Below are 8,409 nucleotides of genomic sequence, written 5' to 3'. Positions count from 1 at the left end.
GTACTTTATTTGAAATTGTTATCCTAGAGCAGCCCTCTTACTTTTCGAGAACTCATCTTAACCAAATGCAACAGAGAAATGTTTTGAGTCGCAACCCAATTTATTTATTATATTATTAAGGGAGAATCTTAACAAGCCAGATACCAATTCTGAAATTTTTTTTATTCCATTTATTTATCTTTTTTTGTGCAAAAAGTTGTGAAAATTTTTTTCCAAGATTTCATATATTATTGAAGTTGTAATTGTAATTCGATAACAGGTCAGGTAATTATGATTCTAATTGTAACAGACATAAAGCAAACGTAATTACCCCTAACCAGCTTATATTAGCTACATAAGATATGCGACAGTAGCTACTTCATACAAAATGGATGAGCATAAAAATAATGGAAAAAAAAAAAAATTATGCATACATGGGAGAAAACTGATTAGAAATTCAGTGATTTTTCCACTACACTTCGGCTTCTCTCGGGGCACCTGTGAATTGTTCAATCTTTAATAAATCGACTTTATCTTTCTCGGGATCTATGTGGTTCTGCACCCTTATTTGACCGGGCAACCAAATCAAATCCTCTCGACCTTGAAACCATTCCTGGACTATCCTGGCCGTATGGATGGGGCAGCCGTCATGAGTGAAAATGACAGGACTAGGTGGAAAGGGATAATTCCGCTGTTGAAGTGAAGGGAGGAAGAAATTCTGAAGAATTTTAACGTATTTTTCACTGGTGAAACCCTTCAGTCTTGGTGATATCACATATACCATGTAAGGAAATCCAGTCCCACACGTTTACGGTTACAAGCCACTCCTGGCCACTTCGTAAATGTTTCCTCGGTGGTATCTGAAGGAAAACAATCTAAATTTTTTACAATTTGAGTTGCTTTCCGTAACAGGGAAAATAATGATATATCGTTTGGGGAAATGTAATGCTAAGTAACAACCCCTGCATTCAGATATTGTTTATTCATCTATGGGGATTAATACTTATTACAAGTTTCCCTCCTCCAACCTCTTATACACTAAAACAGCTCGAAAGCTGATTAGTGGAATTCACGTTAAGAGAGGAAAGCACCACCTTTAGTAAACAGTGTTTCAAACAGACAATTAACAATGACAGTAATGACCTGAGATGTTGCAATGCCAGTAACAGCCAATCAATCAATCAGTCCCAGTAATCGTGTGATTTAATATATCACTTTGTTCGGTGATAACGATATCACTGCTACAGCACCTCCATTACACGCTAACAAGTTTGTCACCCAATCATGGCTAGACTGAGGTGTTGTATAAATTTTGATAGAGCTTCTGTCCTCTGCTAGTAGTATACGTTATAGTCTCCAAATGAACAGCAACATATTGTTCTCCGGGTGCAGATCGTCGCTCTACGAGAAAGTGGGCTTTCAATAGGTGCTGTTGCACAGCGTCTTGACGTCTCCCCTACAACAGTAAATAAATGGAAAAGGAGGCACGCTTAGACTGGGAAATTGACCGACTTTGGATAGCATTTATTTTATTTCCATTTATTTATTAATTTTTAAACTATAAAACCTTATAAACCCGTGAAATTATGAAACCTAAATTACAGTCGCCTTGGTCTTGTTTAACTCTAATAGTGATTCTTTCTCTTTACTTCTCAGAATACCAAATAGCGTTCCCATAAGTAAACAGGCTTTAATTAATCCTGATTATCTAGGTATATGCATGTTAATTACGTATTTCAGTTCGAAGACCTCCAGCACGAATGACCACCCGTGAGGATAACGACGACATTCGACGAGCAGCATAAGAAGATCCTTTTACCAATACTATTGCTATTTGTGAATGTCCTGGCATTAAATGTTTAGGCTATGACGGTGCGAAGACGTCTTCATGAGGCAGGAATAACTCATAGAATTCTTGCCAAGAAGGAATTTCTCGGCATCGTGCTGATAGGCTTGCCTTCGTTCAACGGTTTGTGGGGGAGGATATGGAATTTTGGTCTTGAGTCGTATGCAGTGACGAAAGGTCTTTTACTAGCAGAAGTCACGGCAGAATACATAACCTGAAGACCGAGTAATATAGGTGAGTTTCTAAAATCATTAATAACAGTCAGACAATATTATAAGCAAGGGTAATATTTTAATCAAAAGATGATAATTTTGTCAATAACCATGTATTTTCCGCTAATTGAATTATATTGCCACGAGAAGTGTGAAAATAAAAATTCTTCATTGAAAACCCCCCATTAGTTCTACTATGACCAGCTTTCAGGCATTAAGCAAATACATTATTAATATTATGAATAATCACGTAGGCAAACTTATAATATAGAGTACAGCCTGTTTACTGAATTAAAGAATATCATATAATGGACTGTTGCAGATCAAAGTTAATGCTATTATAAGTATTAATCCTTGCAGATGATAAAACATTAACTTATTGCAAGGGTTGTTACTTAGCATTTTTATTTCCCCAAACGATATAGCATTATTTTCCCTATTACGAAAAGCAAAGCGTAAATTGTTGAAAATTAGATTTTTCCCTTCAGATACTACAGAAGAAATTTACGAGGTGACCAGGAATGGGCATGTCACAGTAAACGTGTGGGGCTGGATCTTCTTACATTGTATGGGTGATATCACCATGATTGAGTGGTAGGTTCACTGTTGAAAAATACTTATTGAAATTCTTCAGGATTTCTAACTTCTTTCACTTCAACAGCGAAATTATTCCTCCTCACCTGTTCCTGTCATTTTCATTCACGACCGCTGCCCCATCCATACGGCCAGAATAGTCCAGGAATGGTTTCAAGGTCGAGAGGATCTGCAATTGCTTGACAGGCCAAGTAAGGATACAGACATGAACCTCACTGAAAATATTTAGGCTAATTTGGTAAAATGTTGGGAACCTGAGAGGGTGAGGAGACCAGATCAACTTATGGACCACTGGGAACACAATGGAAGCTCTTCCACAATCGACCACAGATCGTCAGAAACCATGAATCTTCTATGCCTAACAGATTGCAAGAGGTGATCTAGAAGGAAGGTGGCTGGACTTCTCATTAATATTAAAAATAAATGTAAAAATTGAGTGTGTATATTTGGATTACCCCATAGCTTCCGCTGAACTCCATGTCGTATATGTAAACAAAAATCGTAACAGACCTGTTGCATATCGTTTAGCTCCAGGTCATGATTATTATAACTTTATTTATTAGAAAGGTGAATTTGATATCTTAAAGGAGTTCAAAATCTAAAGGGAATTTCGCTATCCTGATTTTTTCTTTAAAAATTATCTAAAAAGAGAACCCTAGGACAATATCATCAAACTCCATTTCTCCAAATAGCTCTTTCCACAGTGGACAGGTAAATGACTGAAAGGGCTGCTTAACAATAGAGACGTCTGTCTCTTATCCTCACACGAATGATGATAAGAGCGAAAGGAATTCATGTCCGTATGACATTAAAACATGTATCACAATTAATATATTAGAAAATATAAGCCAAGTAGATTTGTTTATCCATATCATGTAATAATTATTGTACTGAACGGGGTGTAGGGAATAACCTCTACAGTATATTCAAGAGGGAATACAAACCCAACCATGAATACAAGAAACCTCTGAATATCAACAATTGTTTATCATTGGCAAACGAATTACGTTTACCATATGGGAATGGTTAAAAGTTTGCACCAAGTTTGGGAGTCCTTCACTTTCCATTACACGTTGTGGAATTTTCTGTCCCTAGTAGTTTCATTTTGATTCCTCAGTACCGTCTACTCTCTCTCTCCTTTTCATTCTATATGCCATTTACAAGAGAGAGTGAGTTTAACCCAATCCTTCTTCTTGTAAATGTTGTATTCAGAAAATCTACAGTACTATATAATATAGGATAACACTAAAAACTCGCAGGCATTAAAGATAAACAAGAAAATATTTCAAGTGGAGCTATTCGTTAGCCATACACACTATCCACGAGCATATCTAGTATTTCGTCCACTCATCGGGGTCGCAACAGGCCCACCTTACCCCTAGTCCACCACCCATTTAAGTTGTAGCAAAGCCAGGCTGAGGACATCGGTACAGCAAAAGCAAGAAGCTTGTCAGTTTGAATTACATTTTAGAATTCCAAAACCTGTAAGACGGCTTAACAACAAGAACTCAATCCCCGACAACACTCTGCCCGCCCCCCGAATAAATATATATGCGTATATTAGTTTAGTCAAGATTATAGGGTGTTAATGACATATCAAAACTGCATACTTAGCGCAGTGGTATTTCTAGGTGACATGCCACTTTAAAATAGCTAATATGAGAGTGTGTTTGGGTATGTTCAATGAAGTGCTGCGGCGCTCCTATTTATAGCTTCATATTATATTATTGGTAGGAATCGCAATGCAGCCGATACTATAAACTTGGCAAACGTGATAAGGTTAAAATAAACTGTTATGATGTTCGTGATTCTCTCCAATACCAATATAACTAAAATTTTGATCAATTTTAAATATTGCGTAATGAATATGACCGATATACAATAACAGACACGGTGGTAAGATAACGCCTTAGACGAAAGTTAAGTGGAATCTTAATAAACAAACTTATATTAAGAGACAGTAATCTTAGTTACAGCGATATAACCTACTCAGATTTTTTTTTTCTTTTACTCCGTGTGTGTGTGTGTTTTCTCCAACCATACCTAATGACTCCTCCCACTGAAAGAATTCCAGAGCTTATTGGTGGAACTCTTGCTAAGAGAGGAAGAGTCCTCCCCCCACCCCCCTCAGTAAACACTGTTACCATGTAATTTTTAGAAGTCCCTCAGGAAGGTGTACCAGGGAAACCTGTGTTCAACTTTACATATAATGTGTATATGTATGGATATATAATGGCAAAAGCCACGAAGAAAAGAGGAACAACGGTTCCCTTCCCTTCGTGGATTTAGCCTTTATACTGCATTCATCACGTTCCAGTTTTTTTTAATTCAATAGTACACACTATACATACATATATACATACATATACATACATTCACACAATATATATATCTCTATATCTATATCTATCTATATATACAAACACGCTCCAGTTTTTTTTATTCAATTATACACACTATACATACATACATACAAACACATACACAATATATATATATCACATATCACAATATATACATATATATCACAATATATACATATATATCACAATATATACATATATATCACAATATATACATATATATACATATATATACATATATATACATATATATATACATATATATACATATATATACATATATATACATATATATAACATATATATATGTGCAATTATATATAATTATATACACATGTATAATTTATGTATATATTCAAATTGTTAACATATTAGCTTACGTTAATGTTTATGTAAAATCTAGTTACCTAACCCATCATTAGCTTTTCTTTGCTTGTATACTAAATGCAGTCATGCTCAAGACAGATATATGATAAAACAGTCCTTTTCATTTTATGGGGACCCTATAAGAATTTAAGTCTGGCAGTGTCGTACCTCCAGTACTTGCTTCAGATCACAGGGAACCAACTGGTGACTTTGCTCAACACGGGCCCGACCATTTCGCTGGTTTGCCCGGTGTACTATGAGCCCGAAGACATGGTTGCCCGTTCGTATGGACATGCCTTTAGGCGGCATCGTCCTAGTTCGATCTAACACTTTTAAGGTTTACTTCGATCAGTAATCTTACATTCCTCAGCTTTACTGCGTTAATTGTTTGAACTACTTTATCAAAGGTCCATATTTGGCTTCCATTTTCCTGCTCATTCAGTTCATGTCATTCATCGTGACTTAATCTAATTTTTTAAATTTTTTGGTTTTTGTAATAGATAATACACCCAACTCTCAGATTTAATAATACGTTATTCGGCAGTGTTACTCCTTTCAATGCTTAAGGATTTAAAATTGCTTCATGTAGGTGAAATGGCCCTTAAACCAATCTGGAGTATCATCATCAGCACCAATTAACTTTTAATCTATCATATTCCCATGCAATTACTATGCCAAACAGTCATTCTAGTGTACTGGCGTCAATCATTTAGCTTTATATGGCAAATGACCAAGTAAAGATTATCCTTGAGGTATAGGGCCCTATGACAGGCCTATGTTGGTGGTCCAATGCTGCTTTCCATGATCAAGGCTAGGTCTGAATTTAAACTTACCCCTTCGGGAATTAACCAGGAATTACTCATTCAATTTCCTTAACCTTATCTTTGAAATGTGAAGGAACGCGTCCACGGGAACATTAAAAAACTTTAGCTGGACATCGCAATTTTCATTAACAACCAATTGGGAAACTACCCAATCAATACTACTGAAGATTTCTCATGAAGTCTCCCATGTATAGAATGAGTTTCCGTAGATATAATATTCTTAGGTGCGGCAAGTCCCCACGTTAGATAACGCTGTGAAGTTTAATTTGATATAAAATGACCAATAAAATACCTTTAGCTTTGTTTACGATAATTTACTACCATTAGTCATATCACTAAGGTTTTATCTTTCAACAGTTAACTTCAAATATTTTATGACGCGGCAGAAAACTTAAAAGCCATTTCCTTAGAGAGAGAGAGAGAGAGAGAGAGAGAGAGAGAGAGAGAGAGAGAGAGAGAGAGAGAGAGAGAGAGAGAGAGAGAGAGAGAGAGAGAGAAATTCTATTAACACGCTCCGAAATTTAAGAAATTAAGAGTGGAATTTACTATTAAAACTGTTTCAAGTAAACACGAGACCTATTTGCGCTTTTTATGTTTAAAGCAAAGACTAACCTTAATGAAATGGAATTAAACTGCTTTTAGGATATGTTTTCAACAAGTGCTCTTAGTAATTATCTGCAATTGCAACAAGCCATAACACTTCAATCATTCGTTCCTAACTAGAGCCATTCTGCTCTAGAGGAGAATCAACTTGCCACTTTTCTGTTCAACTGTTACTATTTTCTTTCCATTCTCCTTTTAACATTGTCCCGTGCTTCTGTATTTAAGAGTTTAAGAAAAATAAGGTTCAAGAAAATGTTAAACTGCCATTATCTGAATTACTAAAGCGAAGGTATATTTTTAATTACATGTAGAAATTTAATTTTAAATTTATAAGCTTTTTCACTTACATTGCAGATAAAAAATATTTGGTCTCTAGCAAAACTAATCACTTCGTCGAGTTTCATTTAAACATTCTGTAAACAGCATAGCAAATCTATATTCAACACCTTTAAGACCATTAGAGAACAGCAGCTCACAGGTTTAAGTAATTCTAAGAATAGTTTCAGGTATTAAATATTCAAACAGCAGAATAACTTGCTTAGTGTAATATTGAGACGTGATTGTACATGTGGTTCGCCTAAAGTCAAAGTATAGTGAAACCCTGGGATTACAAAGCTGAGGGGTTGAGAAAAGTAATTTTATTTGAATTCATGTCAAGAAAATGTAACAATTTGCAATTATTCATGAAGTCAGCGCCATTCATATATAGTACACTTCAATTTAATATTTCTAAAGTTATAAAATAGCTAATCACACATTAAATCATTAATTCCCGACTCCATCCTCACCTCATTTAAAGCTATCGTGGAGGAAATATATCGAACAAAGTTCCTGAATAAGTTTAGTTCGCATCATCTCGTTGTCCCAGTCAACACACTGTAATGCAAAAAAACTATGGCAGTAAATTTCTTAATTAAATAAAGAATACTTCATCTAAAATTATTAAGTCTAAAATAAGGTTTTGTTAATTCATGGGCTGAAAGTTATAATAGATCCAATATTCTCCTATACAAAAACAGCTAGTCAAGCCTTAGATTAGAACAGCAAAAGAGAAATGCAAGTGCTAACCAAGAAACCAGAATTACCTCTAGTAAGAAAACTGACCAAAGGAACGAATGTATTAAAACTTGAAAGATGGCAGATTAGCAAAATACCCAAGTCAATTTGCCAGTGTTTGCAAGAGGGAGGTACAACAAACTTAGTTTCTGGAACATTGATCCGATATCTTCGGAAGACAAGGTCCAAAGTACCTATCATAATTGTTATTGTAATTGTTTACTATCCATAACTAAACACGGGCTTTTATTGTATTAAGTGAAAATAATGGGCTTCTCGTTGTATGTATTGTATTAAGTGAAAATAAAGGGCTGCTCGTTGTTTGATTGGCATGAACATCACTAAGTTTAAACCTTTTATATATTTACTTGAAATATGAACAAAATGTTAACTATAAATACGCTAAATATTCTCAAAAGGCTAACAATAAGAGTTCTATAAAATAAAAATATTACGTTGAATCTTGGATTTCTAAAGCAATGCATCACCAAAACTTTTCCATATATTAAAAACAGTTGCTAAAAGGTAATGCTAAAATCAAACCAAATCACCGATAGAAATTTCTC

The 8,409-nt window shown here is 35.0% G+C and overlaps 1 long non-coding RNA gene across 1 annotated transcript in view; it reads right to left on the bottom strand.

Moving 5' to 3' along the window:
• Nucleotides 1–7,316: 7,316 nt before the first annotated feature.
• LOC135218571 (uncharacterized) overlaps nt 7,317–8,409 on the bottom strand; it is a 3,114-nt gene continuing 2,021 nt past the window's right edge. The window contains exon 3 of the long non-coding RNA XR_010315360.1: nt 7,317–7,663. This is a non-coding gene — a long non-coding RNA (uncharacterized LOC135218571). The remainder of the gene's footprint in view (nt 7,664–8,409) is intronic.

The sequence above is a fragment of the Macrobrachium nipponense genome, chromosome 9 (assembly GCF_015104395.2).
Source record: "Macrobrachium nipponense isolate FS-2020 chromosome 9, ASM1510439v2, whole genome shotgun sequence".
NCBI classification, from domain to species: Eukaryota; Metazoa; Arthropoda; class Malacostraca; order Decapoda; family Palaemonidae; genus Macrobrachium; species Macrobrachium nipponense.
The sequence above is the reverse complement of the archived record's forward strand: the minus strand, read 5'-3'. Positions and strand labels throughout refer to the sequence as shown.